A 26374-nucleotide genomic window follows, 5' to 3' on the forward strand; every position below is an offset into this window, starting at 1 on the left:
GGTGATACTTAGTGTAACTGGCACATACATTCCCTTAAGCTTAACTTTGCTCACATTGCTTGCTTTAGGGAAGCGTCTTCCTGAATGACCATTCTCTAAACTTCTCATGAAAATTCTTCTGTTGTCCATTCTATTATCGCCGAAACACAATTTGAAATTCTCATGATGTCAACCATTATCAAACCACTCAGTCTGTAATTCATGTTTAGTTTATCTTGTTCACCAATCAATACTGGATTCTATTACTCTGGGGTCTAACTTTTTCCTTCTGGTAATCACGTTAGAGTCACGAACTTATTTCTCGAAATGAGGATGTGACTTTATGACCAATACTCTTTTGTTGCCTCAAGGCCTGTCAGCTATCGTCTTTTCCTTCCCCTAACTATAGACTCTGTAATACTATCATTTGATCTACCGTGGTCATCCATGTATCATACCTTACTCATAATGCATCATTATCTCTATTATTATTTCCTTGGTAATATTTCTGTCTATCACTTTATTCTGAAAACTCCAACAAGACATTATTTTGCTTTTAGCTCCTCTTGCTCCATCCCCTGGATCTTCGGGTTACATAACATTCTCGCTCTACGAGGGATGCGAGCCATACTAAGGTAATATTTATCCCTTCCAAGATTCCTGTGCCTATCTCGCCCTTCCAAGATTCATGTACTATTTTAGAGTGCACCATCTGGGTGTATCACAAGGATATCTACTAGCACATTTGCAATATCCTTTGGAAATGTCAACTAATGACAAATAATCCATCCACCTTTTGGGTCACTCTAACCCTAGACGGATCCTGATATCCGTCCTTCTCTTATACTACTTCTGTTAGCTTCCATAGGGCATAAATGAGATGGGTGTGGCCAGTTGTACATACCTCTGTTATTGTTGAAGGTAACTCAAAATGCTTATATCTCTTTTCCTAAATTGTAGATAATGATCATTTTCACTAACTGGGTACCTCGTTCCTTTCTTCACCTTGCTTTGTTTACTTGTTGAAACTTGTATCTATCTTCTGCATCTCTTATTGCTTTTCACCATATGGATGGATAGATATTCTTGCCTTACGGCTGTTGATCAAGAAGTTTACACATCTTAGTACGCACATGATCTACTGAAGACCTTACATTTACTCATCATAAGCATGATGCAAAATTGAGTTCCTCTGACTCAACTCTTCCACAACCATATCTCTTACCAACCGTCTTTCTGGATGAAGGTATCGTCGTCTTATGAATAAGATAGAGTTTAGGAAATTAATTTCTTACAACTGAGCTCTACCACACGATCTAGAGTAAGAAGAAAGAGTGACAGTCCTAAATTCCATGTAGCCTCCTGCTTATAAGGGTGGTGCAAAACACACCCATAAACAAGACTCTACTAGACACGTCTTGTAGACTCCTTAGGACAGAACTGCTCTAATACCACTTTTGTCACGCCCCGAACCTGAGGGCGAGACCGGCACCCGTTGCCTCACCTATCCTTGCGTACGAACTTGCGACTAAGGGACTCTGAACATATAATGTCATACTTTGGCTATTGTCACATTGCAAGACAATTTGTGAAGCAAAATATAAAAATGAACGAAAGCTCATGCTGACTAAACATCAATATAAAGCTGGGCCGACAAGGCCGTCATAACTACTATAACTGACAAACCCAAAAAATATACATACAAGGCCTACAAGCCCAACATACTGCACTAACTGACAGGATATGTCTACAAGCCTCTACTGATGGATGTACTGTGATCGGAACAGGGCCCCGACCTACCCATAACCTATATACATATATACACAAGATGTACATAAAACTCTAGACCCGGCAACTCCGAAGGACTTGGAGCTTACCGATAACGCTGAACTCGGGCAACACCTACTAAGGAGGTCTACCCGTCTGTTTTTCTGAACCTGCACGCATGAAATGCAGCATCCCCAGAAAAAGGGACGTCAGTACGAAATAACGTACCTAGTATGCAAGGCAATAAAATAATTGAAAGCTAGAACTGAACTGATAATATAATAACTCAAAGTAACTGGGAGTCAAAGATGATCTGGAGATATACTTACCTGCTGATACTGACTCAACTCTCTCAATATAGTAAATAAAATAGATGTACGGCCCTATAAGGCTCGGAACGTATAACTGCTCTACCGTAGTAGGCTAGCTCATAGGCTCTCGACCATACTAGGCTCTGTATCTCGGCCATGCTGGGCTCGCTCATAAGCACTCAGACACAGTAGGCTCGGTATATAACTTACCATCTGATCATAGGTTGCCTAATAGGGGCCTGCCCACCGATTATAGCTCGATGGTGGGGAAAATACTGTAATATTGTATATATATAGACCCTCCGCTCTATTGACTGGAAGAAGACAATACTCAATTGCATATGAAGTCCCGATAAGGGAAAATACTATAACTTATGAGACTAGGATAATGTATATAAATTCGGGAGTATGAACATCCCTTTATGCCTCGTTATCAAACACATGTAGTTACGAGATCATGTCAAAATGAAGGAAGGGCTTAACCTTAACATACGTGGAGTAGGGAAAAATCCGTATGATATTCTTGAGAAAGATTGTACAGTGCTCCCTTGGAATTTGCAAATTCATGCTGCCATTACATAATAACATCTTCGTATGAATTGTTGAAGTAACTCAAGTTACTATTGCAACATTATCTTTACAGAATCTCTCTTTCAATTGTAGAGATTCAAAATGGATTAAAGAGCTCTCTTAAATATTTTGGGTGTTGGCCCCACTAGAAGAATTCTCTTAATGCAACCTTATAACATAGCATCCTTAGTCATATTTAGGCTTGATTAACTTCACACATGCTGCCACGTTAAGGAGATTAATCAACCTTATCCAAATAAACTAATTAATTAGTTAATCTTTCACTAAAATCACTAATTAGTCAATTATCCACATAAGTAAGAATTATCTCAAATTACTTAAAATACTACTCACTTTTGACATACTTTATACACCTTGATATCATGGTCATATGGTACATTGTATGGTACTAGTCTATAAATACGGGGTATTGTAGCTTAGACCGTACATTATCTCAAAATGTCAAACTTTGACAAAATTCATTTTCTTCCATTTTCATACCCTCTCACCTTCACGAATTTACTCATCACCTGTTTGAAATAGCATAATACTTATAATCTCAAAATAATCTCATTCCCGAACTTACGTCGAATAAGTTACAACGAAACTTTCACATAATCCTTTTTTAGTGATGGAAGGAAAAGCTTGCCACCGAGCCAAAGTTTATTTAACTATCCACATAGTTGTTTACCATCGATGTGAAATTTCGTGCCTTGATATTTAAAGGTCTTTCCTTTGCTGATGCCACTCCCTTGCGTAGTATGCTTTTAGTTGCTACCTCGTTAAAAACCTTATTGAAAACCCCAATTGGAACAAAAACTGGACGAAGAAAAAAAGAGTGCAGCACATACGTTCAGTATTGATAGGATCCATCAGTAGTAATACCTATTGAGGTGAGTCACGTTTCAATTGCTGTGCAATCTAACTCCATCTTGATTTTCCAACTCATACAACCCTTTATCGGTGATAGTTGAAACCCAGTTTGGGCATTCCCATGTTGGTCCCAGCTTCCCGAAGTTGACTGCCCGAGTGTTCAGAGTCACTTTTCTCAAAACCACATCTCCTACTTTGAAGTAGCGGATATTGGCCTTCTGATTATAATACATTTCCATCGTTTTATTTTGAGCCACCATCCTCACGTACGCCAAGTTCGTGTGTTCGTGTAGCAAGTCCAGCCTCACCAGCAAGCTTCATTATTTGCTTATTTGTTTGATTGGGTAAACCTTAAATTTGGTTCCCCCACTTCCACCGTTATCAGAGCCTCCACACCATATATGATAGAGAACTGTGTTTCTCCCGTGCTCGACTTTGTCGTCGTCCGGTTTCAGGACATTTGCCTTTAGCATCTTCTAGCTTCTTTTTGAAGGTTCTGTATAATCACATTATTTGTTGATTTTGCCTTACCATTAGCACTTGGATGGTATGGTGAAGATTTAATCCCATTGATTTTCAAATCTTCCAAAAATTCGGTGACCTTTGAGCCTATGAATTACGGTCCGTTGTCACAAGCAATTTCCTTCGGTACTCCGCATTGGCAGATTATGTGGTCCCATATGAAGTCCATCACTTTGCATTCATCGATCTTCTAGTAAGGACCTGCTTCAACCCATTTAGTGAAGTAGTCAGTTAAAACTAAAAGAAATATTACCTTTTTAGGAACTGGTGGTAGTGGACCAACTATGTACATCCCTCATTTCATCAATGGCCATGGGGACAATACCGAATGCAGGAGTTCTGCCGGTTGGTGTACCAACTGTGCATAATGTTGACATTTTTCGCATTTCTGAATGAATGCCTTTGCATCATGTTCCATCCTAGGCCAATAGTAACCTGCCCTGATCAACTTTAGAACTAATGAATTTGCACCAGAGTGATTCCCGCAGACTCCTTCGTGGACTTCCCTCATCACGTAGTCTGCCTCCAAGGCCTCCAGAGACCAGGCCAATGGTCATTGGTACGATCTTCTATATAACTGACCATCTATGAAGCAGTAACGAGCTAATTTGGTTCGTAATACTCGAGAAGCCTTTGGGTCTTCGGATAACTTGCCATGACGAAGGTAATCGACAAACTGATTCCTCCAGTCCCAAACTAAGCTTGTTGAACTGACCTCGCAGTAACCGTCCACATTCAATATTGAATGCAGAAGTTGAACAACTGTATCAGAGTCAAATCCTTTTATCTCCGTAGATGACCCTATATAAGCCAGTGCGTCTGCTTCCATACTTTCTTCCCTTGGAATGTGTATGATTGACCATTCTATGAATTGTGCAAGCAATGCCTGAACCTTGTTCACATACTGTTGCATGCGCTCTTCTTTTGTGTCAAAATCTCGTACACGTGGTTTACTACCAGTTGGGATCACACTTTATCTCGATGATCTCAAAGCTGAGTCCCTGTGCTAGTTCAAGTCTTGTAACCAAAGCATCATACCCAGTTTCATTGTTAGTTAACGAAACGATTTTAATGGCCTGCTTCAGACTTTCCCCCAAGGGCGCTGACTAGAACTATCCAGAGACCAGACCCTTTTACATTGGTAGCTCCTTCTGTAATCAAGGTCCAAATTCTTGATACCATTTACAACACCAGCACTACTTCCTTAGCACCCAAGGGCATTAATCTGGGGCAAAAATCGGCTACAAAGTCGGCCAAAACTTGTGATTTGATCGCAGTCCTGAGATTGTACTCAACGTCGAACTCACTAATTTTGACAGCCCATTTAGCTAAATGGCCTGATAACTCAGGCTTGTGAAGGACATTCTTTAAGGGAAAGGTTGTCACAACAACTATCAGATGGCAATGAAAATAAGGCCTAAGCTTTCGAGAGGCGACTACGAGAGCTAAGGCCAGCTTCTCGAGGTGCGTATAGCGAGTCTCGGCTCCCGATAATATTTTACTAACATAATAAATGGGAAATTATGTACCTTTTTCCTCTCAAACTAAAACATCACTTACCGCTACTTCTAAGACCGCAAGATATATTAGCAAATACTCGCCTTCCCTCAGTTTTCACTGTAACATGGTGCTTGATAGGTACCTTTTTAGGTCTTTCAATGCATGTTGGCATTCTGGGTCCACTTGAAATTTTTCTTCTTTTTGAGAAGTGAGAAGAAGTGATGGCACTTTTCTGAGGATCTGGAGATGAACCTGCTTAAGGCTACTAACCTACCGGTTAATCTTTGTACTTCCTTTACATTGGTTAATTGGTCCGGAACGTCCTCGATGGCTTTGATTGTTTCCAGACTTACCTCAACCCCTCTTTGTGAGACTAGAAAGCACAAGAACTTACCGAAACTGACCCCGAACACACATTTTTCTGGGTTGAGTTTCATGTTATGCTTTATCAGAATGTCAAAAGACTCTTGGAGGTGTTTTAAATGATCTCCTGCACTCAAAGACTTGACTAACATGTCATCAATGTCATCAATTGGTGGAAACAACTTGTGAAAGATTAAATAATCCTTTTTTATTGATGGAAGGAAAAGCTTGCCACCGAGCCAAAGATTATTTAACTATCCACATAGTTGTTCACCATCGATGTGAAATTCCGTGCCTTGATATTTAAAGGTCTTTCCTTTGCTGATGGCACTCCCTTGCGTAGTATGCTTTTAGTTACTGCCTCGTTAAAAACCTTATTGAAAAACCCGATTGGAACTAAAATTGGACGAAGGGAAAAATAGTGCAGCAGATTCTTTCAGTATTTATAGGATCCATTAGTAGTAATACCTACTGAGGTGAGTCACGTTCCAATTGCTGGGCAATTTAACTCCATCTTGATTTTCCAACTTGTACAACCCTTTATCAGTGATAGTTGAAACCCAGTAAGGGCCTTCCTATGTTGGTCCCAGCTTCCCGGAGTTGCCTGCCTGAGTGCTCAGAGTCACTTTTCTCAAAACTGCATCTCCTACTTTGAAGTAGCGGAGATTGGCCTTCTGATTATAATACCTTTCCATCATTTTCTTTTGAGCCACCATCCTCACGTACGCCAAGTACGTGTGTTCGTCTAGCAAGTCCAACCTCACCAGCAAGCTTCATTGTTTGCTTATTTGTTTGATTGGAAAAACCTTAAAGTTGGTTCCCCCACTTCCACCGGTATCAGAGCCTCCACACTATATACGAGAGAGAAATGTGTTTCTCCCGTGCTCGACTTTGTCGTCGTCCAATTTCAGGACATTTGCCTTTAGTATCTTCTAGCTTCTTTTTGAAGGTGCTGGATAATCACATTATTTGTTGATTTTGCTTTTCCGTTACCACTTGGATGGTACGATGAAGCTTTAATCCTATTGATTTTCAAATCTTCCAAAATTCGATGACCTTTGAGCCTATGAATTGCGGTCCGTTGTCACAAGAAATATCCTTCGGTATTCCGCATTGGCAAATTATGTGGTCCCATATGAAGTCCATCACTTTGCATTCATCTATCTTCTAGTAAGGACCTGCTTCAACCCATTTAGTAAAGTAGTTAGTTAAAACTAAAAGAAACCTTACCTTTCTAGGACCCGGTGGTAGTGGACCAACTATGTCCATCCCCCATTTCTTGAATGGCCATGGGGACATCACCAAATGCAAGAGTTCTGCCGGTTGGTGTACCAACTGTGCATAATGTTGACATTTGTCGCATTTCTGAATGAATGTCTTTACATCCTGTTCCATCCTAGGACAATAGTAACCTACCCTGATCAACTTTAGAACTAATGAATTTGCACCAGAGTGATTCCCGCAGACTCCTTCGTGGACTTCCCTCATCAAGTAGTCCGCCTCCGAGGCCTCTAGAGACCGGGACAATGGTCATTAGTACGATCTTCTGTATAACTGACCATCTATGAGGCAGTAACGAACTACTTTAGTTCGTAATGCCCGAGAAGCCTTTGGGTCTTCGGATAACTTGCCATGCCGAAGGTACTCGACAAACTGATTCCTCTAGTCCCAAACAAAGCTGGTTGAACTAGCCTCGCAGTAACCATCCACATTCAATATTGAATGCAGAAGTTGATCAAATGTATCAAAGTCAAATCCTTTTATCTCCGTAGATGACCCTATATAAGCCAATGCATCTGCTTCGATATTTTCTTCCCTTGGAATGTGTATGATCGACCATTCTATGAATTATGCAAGCAATGCCTGAACCTTGTTCATATACTATTGCATGCGCTCTTCTTTTGTGTCAAAATTCTCGTACACGTGGTTTACTACCAGCTGGGATCACACTTTATCTCGATGATCTCAAAGCCGAGTCCCTGGGCCAATTCAAGTCCTGTAACCAAAGCATAATACTCGGCTTCATTGTTAGTTAACAGAACAATTTTAATGACCTGCTTCAGACTTTCCCCCAAGGGCGCTAACTAGAACTATACAGAGACCAGACCATTTTATATTGGTAGGTCCTTCTGTAATAAAGGTCCAAATTCTTGATACCATTTCCAACACCAGCACTGCTTCCTTAGTAGCCAAGGGCATTAATCCGGGGCAAAAATCGGCCACAAAGTTGGACAAAACTTGTGACTTGATCGCAGTCCTGAGTTTGTACTTAACGTCAAACTCACTAATTTTGACAGCCCATTTAGCTAAATGGCCTGATATCTGAGGATTGTGAAGGACATTCTTTAAGGGAAATGTTGTCACAACAACTATCGAATGGCAATGAAAATAAGGCCTAAGCTTTCGAGAGGTGACTACGAGAGCTAACGCCATATTTTCGAGGTGCGTATAGCGAGTCTCTGCTCCCGATAATATTTTATTAACATAATAAATGGAAAATTATGTACCTTCTTCCTCTCGGACTAAAACAGCACTTACCGCTACTTCTAAGACCGCAAGATATATTAGCAAATACTCGCCTTCCCTCGGTTTTGACAGTAACAGGGGGCTTGATAGGTGCCTTTTTAGGTCTTTCAATGCCTATTGGCATTCTGGGTCCACTAGAAATTATTCTTCTTTTTGAGAAGTGAGAAGATGTGATGGCACTTTTCTGAGGATCTAGAGATGAACATGCTTAAGGCTACTAACCTACCGTTTAATCTTTGTACTTCCTTTACATTTGTCAATTGGTCCGGAATTTCCTCGATGGCTTTGATTTTTTTGGGATTTACCTCAACCCCTCTTTGTGAGACTAGGAAGCACAAGAACTTACCGAAACTGACCTCGAACGCATATTTTTTCGGGTTAAGTTTCATGTTGTGCTTCAGCAGAATGTCGAAAGTCTCTTTCAGGTGTTTCAAATGATCTCCTGCACTCAAAGACTTCACTAATATGTCATCAATGTATACCTCCATTGTTTTGCCTATCCGATTTTCAAACATTTTATTAACGACCCTCTGATAAGTGGCTTCGATGTTCTTAAGCCTAAATGGCATCATATTATAGCAATATGTGCCAAAGTTTGTCATGAAAGAAGTTTATTCCTGATCCTCTAGGGTCATCTTGATTTGATTGTACCGGGAGTAAGCATCAAGGAAACACATTAACTCGTGCCCGGCCATATCATCAATCATTTGATCAATGTATGGCAATGGGAACGAGTCTTAGGGAACTCCTTATTTAAATCCTTATAATCTACGAACATTTTAAACTTGTTATTGTTCTTTAGAACTACAACTACATTGGCTAACCATTCTAGATATTTCATGTCCCGTATGGGACCGATATTGAGTAGTCGGTTTAGCTCTTCTTTAACAAACATGTTCCTGACCTCGGCAATCAGACGTTTCTTCTGCCTTACTGGTGGGTAGTTTGGGTCCAGGCTTAGCTTGTGCACGGACACTTCTAATGGGATACTTGTCATATCCGAGTGCGACCATGCAAAGCAATTTGTGTTAGCTTTTAGAAAATTTATATATTCTAACCTGAGTTTGGGATTGAGTCATGTTCGCATGTAAAACTTCCTTTCTAAAAATTCATCAAACAAGGCCACTTATTCAAGTTCTTCTGCGGTTGACTTTGTCGCATCCGTCTCTTCCGGTACCTTAAAATATCTCGGTACCTGGTGGGATTTTGATGACCCTCACCTTTATCGTCTTCATTTGAGAAGGGAGAAGGCATTAGTTCCTATAATTGCTATTTGTCGGGATCCTTCCTGTTGCTGCTGGAAATTGTTATTGCATTCATCTCCCTTGCTACTGGTTGGTCTCGTCTTATCTGCTTGATCCCTTCCAGTGTTGGAAATTTCAATAAATAGTGATATGTCGAAGGTACGACCTTCATCTCGTGTATCCACGACCTCCCAAGGATTACATTGTAGTCCATGTTGCCAGCTACCACTTCGAATAAGGTGGTCTTGGTTACCCCTTCGGCGTTCGTGGGCAGCAGGATCTCTCCTCGGGTTGTCACACTTGTCAAGTTGAATCCAGCTAAAAGTTTTACCACTGGAATCATGCTTTCTGTCAGCTTTTCTTGCTCCAGCACTCTCCATTGGATGATGTTGACTGAGCTTCCTAGTTCAACCAAAACACGCTTAATTTTGAAATCTAAAACATTAAGACAAATTACTAGAGCATCATTACATGGCAGAAGAAGTTTGTCGGCGTCTTCCTCTGTGAAGGTGATATCATCTTTCGCGACTTTGTAGAGTCTCTTGTTGTGAATAAACCAATATCTTTATTTTCTTGGCCGCCGAGAAGGTTACACCATTAATTCGTTCCCTCCTAAAATCATGTTGATAGTTAATCGAGCGGAGTCTTTTGCTGCCTTCGAAGGCTCTGCAATGTCCTAGCTTCGGCCGTAGTTGTTCTTGGCTCGATCACCTAAAAACTACCTTATATGGCCATTCTTCCACAAAGTCGCCACCTCTTCACGTAGATGCCGACAGTTCCCAATTCTATGGCCGTGAGTCCCATGATATTCACACCACAAGTTGGGATACCTCTGACAAGGATCGTATCTGATTGGCTTCGGGAACCGTGCTTCTTTGATATTCCTCATCACTGATACTAATTCCACTAAGCTGATGTTGAAGTTGTAATCTGATAACCTGTGATATGTGGAGTCCGGGGCCCCTGGTACCTCTTTCTCTTGTAATGACCTGCTGTTCTGGCCACAGTCGGGTCTACTATCAGGATCGAACCTATCCAAGGACCGAAACCCTTTACTATTACGTCCCTCGATTCTTTCATACGGCAGGAAACGACCTTTAGAAGACCACTGATCTGCATCGAAGTCGCTTTTATACTTGTTCTGGTTCTTGTCTCGGTCCCGTCCCTTGGTTGATATCGGAACCCGAGCTGATCGTCTTCTATCCTTATTTTTTACTCATAACGGTTATGGACATCCGCCCATGTAGTTGCTTAAAACTCGAGCAGGCTTTTATTTAGCTTTTGGGAGGCATCAGAGCTCCGCAGATTTAGACTATTTGTGAACGCCTCTTCTGCCCACTCATCTGGTGCCGCTGGTAGCACCATCCTCTCTTTCTAGAGCCAGGTTACAAACTCTCGTAGCAATTTGTACTCGCCCTGCGCAATCCTGAATACGTTTGCCTTTCTAGCCTAAACCTTCCTTTCTCCGGCATGAGCCTTAATAAACGAGTTTGCAAGCATCTCAAAAGATTCAATTGAATTTTTGGGTAAAAGAGAATACCATGTCAGGGGCCCCTTTGTGAGGGTTTTGCCAAACTTCTTCAGCAAGACTGACTTGATTTCATGTTGAGTCAAATTGTTCCATCTCACAGCCGTGTTGTAGGTTGTGACGTGCTCCTCTGGATCTAAGGTCCCATCGTACTTTGGTATGTCCGGTATTTTGAACATCTTAGGAATCAACTCTGGTGTTGCGCTCGATTTAAATGGCTATTGTGTGTATCTTTTCGAATCCAGGCCTTTTAGTATTGGTGGTGCGCCTAGAATCTGATCCATCCAAGTGTAGAACTCCTTCGCATTTTGATCCATTCATTTGTTCATTTCTCTCATACACCTCAAAAGCTCAGTTTTGAAAGGGTCATTCTGTTGTCGTTGCAATATCCTCTACTGGTTCCTACGACACCTTCGAAATCGACTTCACCCCTTGGGGTGTTATTGTCGACCCCTTGAGCCATTTGCTTTGCAGGAGCACTGAGAGGGACTTCTGTTTGGATTATGGGAAGCACCTGACAATGCTCTTTTTAACTCCGTCATTACTCGGTCCTTCCTTGAGAGATGACTCATGATTGCTTTATGTTGTTCTCTTAAGGTATTCACTGTTTCCATGACATGTTCCTCCTCTACATCATTGGGAGTTGGTTCCCGCACATGCTGGGAAATCTGCACTTCACGAACCGGGGTTGTTTCGTCCCCTTCATTACGGGTGTCGCTAATTGAGTCATCATTTTGAGGCAAATCTTTGCGTCCCTCAACGTTGTATGTGATGTTGACATCATTAGTTGACATATCTGATTTCTTACTAAGGAAAAAATCAAACAACTTAGCGATAAATGAATGAATCAAAGCAATTATGCAACTGTCTAAGCCCCACGGTGGGCGCTAAACTGTTTACCCATAAAATGATAAAGTTAAATTTGTTACGTGATTTATAGACAAGCAAACTGATTTGATCCAAAAATGATAAAGATATAAGATAAAAAGTGAGATTTGGCAATTGAAATTGAAGAAGATGACAAGCCTGGCTCCGAGCACAATGCCTCAGAGGAAAAAAGTGAAAGCAATGATAAAGAACAAGTAAAGTCATTTAATTGAGAGCAAAAGTAAAATACAATATATGTTTACCAAGAATTTTGTGTCTTATAATGGTAGCTGAACCTACTATTTATACATTTATCTAAGGAAACACGATCCTAGGTTCAAGCTCCTCTTAAATAATAATAAAAGAGTCATTGATTAATATGTAACGGCAAGCCATGAATGCAAACATTCTATGTAACGGTTGCTCATTTAATGTTCGAGAATATTTTCTCAATGAATGTTATCTGATAGTAAATACTCGATCTGCTCCTGTTGACTACACTCCCTTCGGGATTTACCCGATATCGATTGCAGTTGTTGTATCCGGTACTGATTGTTACTTGATTTACCTTGTGCCAATCTTCGGTTCTACGTGTCATGCTACCATTCGACTATTTATTATAACTAATTTTACCCTATACAATAGCCCCTCTTTTGTTGGATATGCTAGATATAATACAAGATAATCAGATGTAATTTAGTTAAAAAAAAAAAAGATCTTGTGTTTAAATTTAATCGCTAACAATATATATAGAAAAAATATTTTACATATGTTTAATTCAAGAAAAGAGAATAACGTGCAGATATGAGAAGTCTTGTTGCCAACCCAAACTAAATAAATTATACAAACCCTTGGATGAGATAGTGTACACCGTGCAATATAATCTAACAAATAATCCAAATTAATTCAGCACTTACTAGTACTTTGATTGATTGGCCAAAGAGGGCATAATCTTTTATGAAGAAGGAACGAAATTAGAAAAAACAAATGTTGAACTTGAAAGAGAAAGAAGAACAAGTGTGCTACTAAGAATCGCTAATATTGGATAGGAGAGAGACGGAGACAGGGACAGATCTAGAGGTATGGGTTTGGGTTTTCGAAAACCAAAGTAACTTTTGTCCAAAATATTTAGATGGGAATATCAATTCCAAAATGTGTTGTTGTCTATCTATGACCTGTTGATGCAAGTTCTAATCTCTTTAGGCCCTTTTACCTTTCCCTTTGTTTTATTCTTTGTTTTTTTTAATAAAATGTTACAAAACACCACTCGGTCTTATAGCTACACTTTTAGTTTGTTACTTATTTTATTTTTTTAAAATAAAACATAATAAATTACTAAAGCCAAACTAAAAAGAGAACCAAATCTCAATTTTCCAAATCAAGCATTGAAACAAAAAGGGTGAGAAATAAGAAGAGGTTAGGGTTTTAAAAGCCTTGCTGCGCTACTAGTTTAAACTGTGAGACAAAATTCTTTCACAAGAAAATAAAACAAAACCGGAGCCAAGTTTCGACTTTTGTCATTGCCACTTAAAGCCAGCCATTGCCAGGTCCTTCACTTTCCCTCCTTCATTTTTTTTTTCTTCTTTTCATTTGTTTGCCTCTTATATTACATTTTTTATTTTTTAAATATGTGTTGAATCGGTACTTGTTCCTTAGTCAAATTATTATGATTTATTAACTTGAGGTTGTTGTAGGAACTCATAAACTTTCAATCATGGATCCGCCTCTGGACGGAGATGATATTATTGTTTAATTAGGCTAGAAAAGGATGTGGAGTTTTTCATGTTGGGATCTTTTTTAAGGTCAAACATTATAGTACCAACACAGAAACAAGAAATTAGTGATAAACTAATGTGCATGAGGAATGTTATTGAGATGTCTGTTTCATTCATGTGCCAGAAACAACTCAATGAGAGTCTGGTAGAGAACACAAAGCTGGCCCAGCTGGGACTTAGGTGGGGGTTCTAGAGGGATGTCCTCGAGGCTAGAAGACTTTTTTTTTGCTATTTTATGCATTGATATTTGAAATTTACTGATCCGATTATATTATGCTACTCGAGAGATAAGACGCTTAAAAAGCTTTTCATTTTTGGTGCTCCAACTCAAAAAATTTTATTAAGGAAAGAGATATTCCAACTACCCGACCTCATCTCGGGAACGTAAGGGCAGATGACTTGTTACATCCGATGGAGTCTTTAGCTTTTGGGTTCTTTTGTCACTTGGCCATTGAACAGCCTTTCGCTGCCTTTTCTTCTTCAATGATTTCCTAAGATCATGCACAAATAGTAACTTCTTTTTTTGCTGGTTTTTTTTTTTGTAGGTGTTGGGTGGTGATGATTAGAACTGTAATGATCCAAAAATTTCATTTAGTTGTGATGATATCTGACTCAACTCGCTAGGTAAGTCAACCAATAAGTAATATGGACTAAGCCAAAATCATTAAATAAATATTGAAATAAAAATGCAAAAATTTAATATAACTATTCCCAAGGACATCTAGTACAAGTCATGATCAACTACGATTAAGATTAACATTGTTGGTACGAAGAAATACAATATATATTTAAATATACATAAATAGAAACGTAGTAATCTAAGCAACCATGAACAAATGGCAGCTAATAACTGGAAGGCCGGAGTCTCGGACATGCATCCTCGAACGATGCAATCGCTAAGCTCCAAGATATCTTTACTCAAGGTGCAGAAGTATAGTATAAGTACAAATGACTTCATGTACTCAGGGGGGTAACTTGATTAACCTTGGTGAAGCAGTGACGAAGTTTTTAAGTCAAACGATACTCAATAATTGTAACGATCTGACCGGTCGTTTTGAACATTTTGCATTCCGCTCGGTGGTTCGAGGGCATGAGTAGTTTCGTATGATATATTATGACTTGTGTGTATAGTCGGTTTCAGTTTTCGAGTGATTCGAGATTTATTTGGAAAAATGATTCTCATCTTAGAAGCTTTAAGTTGAAAAAGTTGACAAAGTTTGACTTTTAAATATTTGACTCTGGATCGGAGTTTTGATGGTCCTGCTAGGTCCGAATAGTTATTTTGGATATGGGCATATGCCCGTATTTGCATTTGAATGTTTCTAGAACGGTTTGGGGCTAATTGGCGGAAGTTGGCAATTTGAAGGTTTGGAAAGTTCATACGTTTGACCAGGAAATGAGTTTGATGATATCGGGTTCCTAATATTTCCTCCGGAGTTGGAATAGATTCGCTATGTAATTTAGAACTTGTGTGCAAAATTTAAAGTAATTTCGGGTTGATTTAATATGGTTCAGTATGAGTTTTTTAAGTTGAATGTTCAAAAGTTCATTAAGTCTGATTTGAGGTATGATTTGTGGTTTTGATGTTGTTACATGTGATTTGAGGCCTCAAGTAGGTTCATCTTATATTTTGGGACTTGTTGGTATGTTCGGACAGGGTCCGGAGGGACTCGGGCGTGTTTCAAATTGATTTCGGACCACTTTTCTCCATGATTATATTGATAGTTTTCTGTTGTTGCTGATGTCCTTCACGACCACGAAGGACAGACTGCGATCGTGTAAAGTATATTGGAGCTGAGCATTTCACTTCTATGTGTTCGCAACATATGGGACGCGTTCGTGTAGCTTTAGCACATTCGCGAAGGTTGTTGAAGGTCCAAGTGCTTTGTGCATCGCATTCGTGGCAGGGCGTTTGAGATCGCAATGAGTAGTTTGAGCGGCGCATCGCATTCGCGAGGTCTTGGATGCAAATGTGTAGGGCTAGTTGGGGCAGTGCATTTTTGTTCATCGCGAACGCGAGGATTCTTCCGCGTTTGCAAAGGGTATCCTAGAGTAGATCTATAAGTACTCTATTTCGGACCATTCGGTTATTTTATCACATTTTTAGTTATGGAGCTAGGATTTGGGCGATTTTGGAGAGAATTTTCACCACATGGATTGGGGTAAGTATTTTTGACTCAGTTTTGATTATATTCCATAATTCCATCTTCGATTTTGGCATTTGATTGATAATTTTAAAAGAAACAATTGGAGATTTTTGTTTAAACTTTCCTAAAGTGAATTTTTGAGTTTTAAACATCGATTCAGAGTTGGATTTGAGTGAATTTGTATGGTTGGACTCGTAATTGAATGGGTTGTATGATTCAGAGTCGTAATCGAGGTGCGGGCCCGGGTTGACCTTTTGGTTGACTTTGAGTATTTGATTAAATATTCGACCTTTATCATTTGAGTTGGTTTCTTTTGGTATTATTTGATATTTTTGAGTTGCTTTTGGCTAGTATCGAGTCGTTCGGAGGTCGATTTGTGGGGGATGGCATTTCTATAGTGTTGTTTGACTTGTTCTATATTGGATTTGACTTATTTGAGGTAAGTAACATATCTAAACTTAGATTTGAGGGTATATAACCCGGGGAACTATGTTTTATGAGAGGTCTTGTGGTGACGTACGCGCTAGATGACAGGCGTATGTACGTGCACTGGAGTGGTCATGATTAGAGGTGGCTTTTAGGATATTATTGGATTATTTGGCTATCATGCCTTGTTATATCCGTGTTTTCTAGACCTATATGATCATTTAAGTTTTGATTCATGTTAGAAATCATGTCTAGGCTATGTACTCTAGTTTGAGACTTGATAGGGCTATTCTTGCCATTTCTGAGCTATTTCCCCTAATTGTACACATACCCTTAGTCATCATTTTATATCCGTGTATGATATCTCTATCTCAGTACTTTCTTATTTGATTCCTCACATGTTGTTGATGCCTCCTATGTGTAACACTGTTGAGCTTAGTATTGTGAGATGTATTTATCTGACACTTGAACAATTAATGACTGAGTTTAGGCCATAGAGCCGATTTGGTTTTGATTTCGAGGTGACGCGTACGCCAAGCTCATATTGGGATAAGTGCTATTTATTTAGGGAGACGCGTGCACGGGCCCCACTATTTGGGCTACGTGATTATGATTAGCGTTTTGGCAGGATCCACCCCTCCAGATTCTGACATGTCAGCAGTGGGCACATGCACAGTATTTTGTATATGTGCTTTGATGAGGGCATTTATGCTAGGCACCTGTACAGTGCTAAGTGTTGATGTGTGTGATGGTTATGGCCTTGTGCGTGCTAAGTGTGGTTATTCCTGATGTTTTCACTGTGATGAGATTTAGTTGGTATGTATATTTGACATGTAGGCATAGAGATTTATTTTGGTCATGCTAGACGGTAATATGGCATATGATAACTTGACATGTATATTTGACATGTAGACATAGAGATGCGTTTTCCTCATGCTAGACGGTAATATGACATTTGATAATTTGACATATATATTTGACATATAGACATATAGATGTACATTCCTCATGCTAGACGGTATATGATAATTGATTACTTGAAATGTACATTGACATGTAGGCATATTGATATACTTTCCTAATGTTAATTGGTAAATGCAAATTCTTATGTGGTATTGTGAATTGGTAAATAAAATTCTTTTGATAAACTCAGGTTTAGTTGATTTCGATGGTAAGATTTGGACTTTAACTGTCACACTCAAAAGCATGTCTACATTTCTCGTAGCTGTGAATGAGATAAGCACATGTCTCTTAAGTTATTTACCTTTACTGTCTTCATTACATTATTACGAGTTGTTATTGGCTATTGGTGTTGAACTTTGACCTTCTTTCGAGCTCTTCACCACTTTCAATCTAAGGTTAGGTGTCACAATCCAAACCGATGGGCTGCGACGGGCACCCGATACCTTACTCAACCGAGTACCACATAACGTATCTTTTGTATCATTCCATCATAGGTAAATGAACCGGAGTAAAGCGTGAGGGAATAAACTTATACATATGACATACTGGCCTATAAGACCCCACTGAACATAGGCCGACACGGCCATACAATCTTTCATATACATGACATCTGTCTACAAACCTCTAAGAATACATAATTGTCATAAAGGTCGGGACAGAGCCCCGCCATACCAAACAATACACATCTAAATCATACTGACCAAACAAGCAACTCTGGAGCAAATGGAGTGCACCAACATCTTCCACTGAGCTGATCGCCTACTTGGAGGACTTTTGACCTGTCTATCGAGACCTGCGGGCATGAAACGCAGCGTCCCCAGGCAAAAGGGACGTCGGTACAAATAATGTACCGAGTATGTAAGGAATGAAAATAAGTAAATAATAGACATGAGAGAAACATGGAGTAAAAGACTCGACATGTACGTCTGCATAGCTCTGTGAATCATTTCATTTTTTATAATATCATGCATATGCGTATAAATATCATAAAATGCATAGGTATATGCGTTCATAACATCATCAAGCCTCTGAGGGCATCCCATCATATCATTTCGGCCACTGTGGGCAAATCATCAACGTATACCAGCTGATCAGGTGGTGGTGTATATATAATGCCGTAACCATTTCCCATATCCCATATATATATATATGCGTATATAACGCCATCTGGTCATGAGTCAATATGCATGTATAAATGCATGAAATGCATAAGAAATACGTTACTAAGATTTCTCAGAATGTCATAATATGCATGTCGAATAAACTTTATCAAATACATATTTTCTAAGACCCATGAACAGAAGATATAATAATAATTCACATGGAGAATCAAGAATATAGAAACCCCTAGTATTTCTATGAATGGAGTCATTTATGGAAGTTGCGTATTTTGCTCATTTTATTTGTATTATTTGGATCATACCAAAAAGAAAGAAGGGATAGCCTTAACATGCCTGGACCGATTCTCTTGACAATCCCTTTAATACCGTTGATTATGACAACGCGTAACGGCGGATCGAAGTAGGGAAATATCTGTACGATATTCTTGAGAAAGATTGCACCGTACTCCCTTATAATTGCCAAATCTCACGTTTTGATATATGACCCTCACGTTCCTAAGACTTACAGTGGCTTTCCTTTGTTAAATGTATATGTGATCTCACATGAATTGTTGAAGTAACTCACGTTACTATTGTATTATGTGGTCTTGTATGAATTTCCAAACCCCCTCCTTTTGCTCTTGGCTTTTCCTTTCTATGTAACTCCCTTACCAAATGAATCTTGTTGTTAATAGAAGATAAGTGTAGGAATGACTAGTATAACTCCCTTTCCACGTGTTTGCATGGAATGGATTAGGATATTATCCATGTGTCATCTTAATTCAATGGTCTAAAGGCAAGAGTCACTTAGTTTGAAGGGGGGCTGCCACATAATGAAATTTAATCCTTATCCAATATATCCCTAATTAATTATATGTAATATTCCATTACCCAATAATTAACCAATTACCCATATAATTAAAAATTATATTAACTTACTTTAAATACTACTCACTTTTAGCATACCTTATACACCTTAATATCATGTCCATGTGATACCTTGTATGGTATTAGTCCATAAATACCGGGTATTTTAGCTCGGACGGTATTTTATCCCAAAATGTCAAACTTCGATGAAAATCATTTTCTTTGATTTGCTTACCCTCTGACCTTCACTAATTAACACATCACTTGTTTCAAATAGCATAATGCTTATAATCTTAAAATAATCTCATTCCCGAACTTACGTCGATTAATTTACGACGAAACTTTAACGTACGAAAATGCGGAATATAACATCTCATTTTTGAGCTTATATCAATTTACTTATGGCATACTTCCACGTACTAAAATATGGGGTGTAACATCATTTCCCCCTTTGGAACATTCGTTCTCGAATTTTGACTGATGCACTTATCATTCTCATAACCCATAGCTCTTGCGAATACTTTAATACTCTTCTTGCCATTTAGGCAACTGTTCTTTGAATAAATCCAAAAGCTAGGACATTCTCCCCTTTAGTCCTCTTTCTCACACCACGACTTATGGTCGGAGTCCTTCCAATCTTCTAACTGTTGCTACCTTCTATCATGCAGCCTGTACGACTTTGACTTTGTAAGTGCTCCTATGCGACTCTTCTCTCATTTTCCTCCAGCTTTTACCCAATCTCTAGGCCTTACTTTGTAAACATATACAGAGCTTAATAAGATGTCCCTCTGGGCATCTATAGGTATACTGAAGTTCTTTACTCGGTACTTTGTCGAACTTATGAATATTGCTATATCTTATTTCATAAGCCCGGTTATCTACCCGCATGACTTTACTGCATCTAAGTAGGTCATACTATACTATAACTCTTACCTCGATTTACCGTTACCGTTACTAAGCAACGTGATTGCTTCGAGCTTTTCATACGACTTGTTCCATGTTTTGTTGTAATTAACGTATATTAGAGGAATTGTCAAGAGAATCGGCTCAGGTATATTAAGGCTATCCCTTCTTTCTTTTTGGCATGACCCAAATGATACTGAAAGAAACGAGCAAACGCACAATTTTCATAAACGACTCTATTCATAGAAATATTAGGGGTGTCTATATTCTTGATTTTTCATGTGAATTATTATTATATCTTTTGTTCATGGGTTTCAGAAAAATACGCATTTGATAAAATTTATCTGACAGGCATATTATTTTTATGACATTTCGAGAAAATCTTATTAACATATTTCTTAAGGCATATGATTTTTATGACATTTCGAGAAAATATTATTAACGTATTTCTTATGCATTTCATGCATTTATACATATACATTGACTCATGACCAGATGGCGTTATATACGCGTATATGTGTATATTTTATATATATATATATATATATATATATATATATATATATATATATATATATATATATATATATATATATGGGATATGGAAAAAGGTTATGGCGTTATATACGCAACACCAGCTGGTATACGTTGATTATTTGCCCATAGTGGCCGAAATGATATGATGGGATACCCTCAGAGGCTTGATGATTTTATGAACACGTATACCTATGAATGGTATGACATTTATATGCATATTCATGACATTATAAAGATGAAATAATTCACAGAGCTATGCAGACGTACATGTCAAGTCTTTTACTCCATGTTTCTCTCATGTCTATTATTTACTGATTTTCATTCCTTACATAGTCGGTACATTATTTGTATTGACATCCCTTTTGCCTGGGGACGCTGCGTTTCATACTCGCAGGTCTCGATAGACAGGTCGAGAGTCCTCCAAGTAGGCGATAAGCTCAACAGAAGATATTGGTGCATTCCATTTGCTCCAGAGTTGCTTGTTTTGTCAGTATGATTTAGATGTGTATGGTTTGGTATGGCGGGGCTCTGTCGCGACCTTTATAACATTTATGTACTCTTAGAGGCTTGTAGACATATGTCGTGTACGTGAAAGATTGTACGGCCTTGTCGGGCTATGTTTTGAGTTTATAAATGATCATGTTGGCCTATTAGGCTCGTATGTCACGTGTATATGATGATGAAATAAGAAAGATACATTACGTTGGTACTCGGTTGAGTAAGGTACCGGGTGCTCGTCGCGGCCCATCGATTTAGGTCGTGACAAAAGTGGTATCAGAGTAGTTCTGTCATAGGGAGTCTACAAGTTGTGTCTAGTAGAGTCTTGTTTATGAGTATGTTGTGCACCACACTTATAAGCAGGAGGCTACAAGGCATTTAGGACTGTCACTCTTTCTTCTTACTCTCATGTGGTAGAGCTGAGTTGTAAGAACTCAATTTCCTAAACTCTATCTTATTCATAATACGACGATGCCTATATCCAAAAAGACGGTTGGTAAGGGATTGAATATGGATATGGAAGAGTTGAGTCAGAGTAACTCGATTTTGCATCATGTTTATGATGAGTAAATGTAAGGTCTCCAGCAGATCATGTGTGTACTAAGACGTGTGAGCTTCTCGAAAAATAGCCTTAAGGCAGGAATATCTATCCACCCATATGGTGAAAGGCAATGAGAGATTCAGAAGATAGATACAAGTTTCAACAAGTAAAAGAAGCAAGATGAGGAAGGGTACGAGGTGCCCAATTAATGATGATTATCATTATTCACCATTCAGGAAGGGAGATATAAGCATTTTGAGCTACCTTCAACAGTAGTAGAAGTATGTACAATTGGCCACACCCATCTCATTTATGCCCTATAGGGACTAACAATAGTAGTATAAGAGAAGGACGGGTATCAGGATCTGGCTGGGGTTAGAGTGACCCAAAATGATGGATGGATTGTTTGCATTACTTGACATTTCTGAAGGGTATTGCAAACATGCTAATAGATGGTGCACTCTAAAATAATACAGCTAGATATGAGTACTACCAGGATAGGTACTGGAATCCTGGAAGGGATAAATATTACCTTAGTATGGCTCCCGTCCCTAGTAGACAGAAAATGTTAGGCAACCCGAAGTGCCAGTGGATGGAGCAAAGGGGAGCTAAAAGCAAAATAATGTCTTATTGAGGTTTTCAGAATAAAGTGATAGACAAAAATGTTAGCAGGGAAATAAGAAGAGAGTTAATGTGATACATAGATGACAACGGTAGGACAAAAAAATGACTGTATTATAGAGTCTATAGTTAAGTGAAGGAGAAGATGAAAGGTGACAGGCCTTGACACCACAAAAGAGTAAAGGCCATACAGTCATACCTTCATTTCGAGTAATAAGTTCGTGACTCTAACGTGATTACTAGAAGAAATAGTTAGACCCCAGAATAATAGAAATCAGTATGGGCCGGTGAACAAGATAAACTAAATGTGAGTTAAGGACTGAGTGACTGGATAATAGTCGGCATCATAAGAATTTCATATTACGTTCCGGCGACAATAGAATGGATAACAGAAGAAGATTCATGAGAAATTCAAAGAATGGTCATTCAGGAAGACGCTCCCTAAAGCAAGCAATGTGAGCAAACTTAAGCTTAAGGAACCGTATGTGCCAGTTATACTAAGCGTCACCCTCGCGAGTAAGAAAATTTGTTATCCTTGGAACAAAAGGATTTCCGCAAGGCAAGTAAGGGCCATCGATGATGTGAAAAGATGCCAAAGATGTAGAGGTAAAACATTTATACGTAGATTATCATAGCACAAGTCTTAGTAATCCCCTAAAGGGGGGAATTTGGAGTTATATGGCATTAAGTCAGAATTAAGTGGTTCTAGTAACTATGGAATGGTAAAGGAAGAATGCGATAAAAATGAGAAATGGATGAGACTACACTTATTCAAATCCTACAGATATGCTACGATTCCAGAACATTGTGCAAGCACGAAATTAAGGAGAGGAAGTAAGGGTTCTTGCCCGAGATGTTATTGATAGATAAGGAGCCAGTACGAGATGTAAGTTAAGACAAAGGAAATAACCTAAGAATGATTTTGCAGAATATCGATATAAGAATGGGCCAACGAGTAGTTAGTAGTTGATTCACGAAGAACCTAGTTATGGCTAGACAAGAGGTTACAGACAAATCAACAGATTGTGCTAGATAAATATAGTGAACCCCAACATGGGGAATTCAGTCTCGCAAATATGACATTGTAATACTTGAGATATATTTAAATAGGAGATGGGGTAGTCAAAGGTACCGTAAATGTTACGAAAATAAGAGAGAATGCCACTGGGAAGACAATCAAATTATCAGCTCAGAAGCAACCCTACAAGTACAAGAGCATGTAGGTAAGTAACTACGGATAACTATAGGCGAGGAAGGACATCGAAAATTCCGTCGAGTATATGATATAATAAGCTTGCAACTTTACAAGAGCCAGGAGGTCTCCTTAAGTACTACATAGAAAGGCTAGCCGAGGAAATAAGGAAGAAGGCTTCAACTTAAGCATAATGACATAAAAAAGAAATGGTCCTGTAACAATAGTTTCACCACAATATTGTATACACTCCACAAGAAAGTGGCACCATCGGGGCTAATGAACAGGAAGTAAAGTTAAAAGTAATATTCGAGATCATATGAGTTGCACGAAAATTTCGGCGTGTGCGGGAACTAAGATAAGCTAAGTATGTATTCAACAAAGAGGCAGAAGACTAGGAAAAGTAATAGCTTACGTTTAAAGAAAGTTGAAAAGGAACGAAAGGAACTATTCGATCAATGATCCAGAGTTGGTTACGTTATGAATGCACTTGCGATTTCGGTGTATACATATATGTTGACAATCATACAGCCGTGTAAGACTCCAATATAAGGTAAAAGGAAGAATTGAGTCCAGGTCATAGACAAAGAATTGAATTGTTAGAAGATTATATACTGGATATTCTATAGCGTCCATGAAGGACTAAAGTAATAGCTTAAGCCTACACGAAGGTTGATCAAAGGAAAGAGGAAACTAAAGAGTTACATCAACTAAGTAAATCAGGAGTCTGATTATTGGACCTAGAAAATTATAGAAATCGTGATCGAGAACATTGCAGGACCGGCCTTAATATCAGAGGTACAAGAGAGATAGTACAACAGCCATAGTATATAACATCTCTACGATAAAACCAGTTAGAAAAGTAACAGCCTCATAAGAAGTCAGTATGAAGCTCCCACCGGATTGTAGTATTATAATAAAGCTCCAAGTTGTGGATGTGAATCATACCTATGTGGAAGGGAGGTTATGAAAGAGATGCAAGATGTGATGCGTGATTTTAAGGTAATTAAGGTATAGGTGAACAACGTACGAGATACTCAAATGCAGAAGGTTGTGAATAGTCCATACTTCGGATAGAAGGCTAGAAGCACGGGGATTCAGTATCCAGGAATGATAGCAGCATCGTCAATGGTATATTTTCCAGCCTATGATTTCTAAGTACCGAGAGATATAGCCAAGAGAGTAAAGAAGAGCTAGAGATGATGAGATGTCTCGCTTGATGTTCCAGAATAATACAAGGAAATCTATGGTGCAAGCAAGATTGCGAGCAGTATAAATGGATATATGTAGGTCACAAGCTAAAGTATGATAGAGCGACAATGTTTTGGGAAGACAGGAGTAAGAACAAGAAAGGGTGAGTGAGAAGGTTACGAGAATAAATAAGTTCTCGGGATTAAGCCCATAAAAATAAGAGAGCTGATGGGTTCTCTAAGTAATAGAAGGCTCAGTATAGCCTAAATGAACTCAAAGGAGTCTAAGACTAGTAGCATTTAGAAGAGATGGAATGTTGCCCTGGTAGTGAAATAAAGGTATAATTGTGACAGATAAAAGATAACGTTTGGGCCTTCGATTGAATAATGATTTGAAGAAAAAAAACGAGAAGGAGAAGAGATTTCGCGGATGGCACGAGATCAGAATACCACCATAAGGTGAATCACATCGAGATACTATGAAATATGATTATGGAAATAACTTCAAATATTCCTCGATGCAACGTAAGCCCTAGTGGCAAGGTTTTACGTAAGAAGTTTCAAGTTATTAATGGTATATTGTAGATCAATATTGAGGTAAATCATAATGGATGGACAAAAGTCACAAAGTATGAGCTGAGATTAGGTCGTCATTCTTAAGATGAACAGTAACGAGGAAGCATTAAAGGACTTAGATTTATACATATGGATAAGCAACAAGAGTAAGCTGGAATTTGATAGCAGACCTCCGCAACGATAAATCAAAGTAAGAATTATGGTATAGTATGGCCTACTTAGATGTAGTAAAGCTAATGACGCCCAGAGGGACAGCTTGACATTATTTTTATATGTTCACAAAGTAAAGCCTAGAGATTGGCTAAAAGCTGGAGGAAAGAGAAGATAAGAGTCGCATAGGTGCACATACAAAGTTAAAGTCGTAAAGGCTGCATGATAGAAGGTAGTAACAGTTATGAGATTAGAAGAATTCCGATTACAAGTCGTGGTGTGAGAAAGAGGCTCAAAGGGGAAAATGCCCTGGCCTTTGGGATTCATTCACAGAACAGTTGCCTAAATGTCAAGAAGAGTATTAAAGTATTCGCAAGAGCTATGGTTTGTAAAAATAATAAGTGCATCAGTCAACATTCGAGGACGAATGTTTCAAAGGGGGGAATGATGTTACACCCCATGTTTTCGTATGTAAATTATGCCATAAGAAAATTAGTGAAAGCTCGAAAATGAGATATTACATCCCGTATTTTCGTACGTTAAAGTTTCGTCGTAAGTTAATCAACATAAGTTCGGGAATGGGATTATTTTGTGATTATAAGCATTATGCTATTTCAAATAAGTGATGAGTAAATTCGTGAAGTTGAGAGCGTAAGCAAGTCGAAGAAAATGAATTTCGTCGAGGTTTGACATTTTTGGATAAAATACGGCCCGAGCTAAAATACCCGATATTTATGGACTAGTACCATACAAGGTACCCCATGGCCATGATAGTAAGATGTATAAGGTGTGTTAAAAGTGAGTAATATTTTAAGTAATTTGAGATAATTCTTAATTA

This window comes from Nicotiana tomentosiformis, chromosome 12 (genome assembly GCF_000390325.3).
Source record: "Nicotiana tomentosiformis chromosome 12, ASM39032v3, whole genome shotgun sequence".
Classification (NCBI taxonomy): domain Eukaryota; kingdom Viridiplantae; phylum Streptophyta; class Magnoliopsida; order Solanales; family Solanaceae; genus Nicotiana; species Nicotiana tomentosiformis.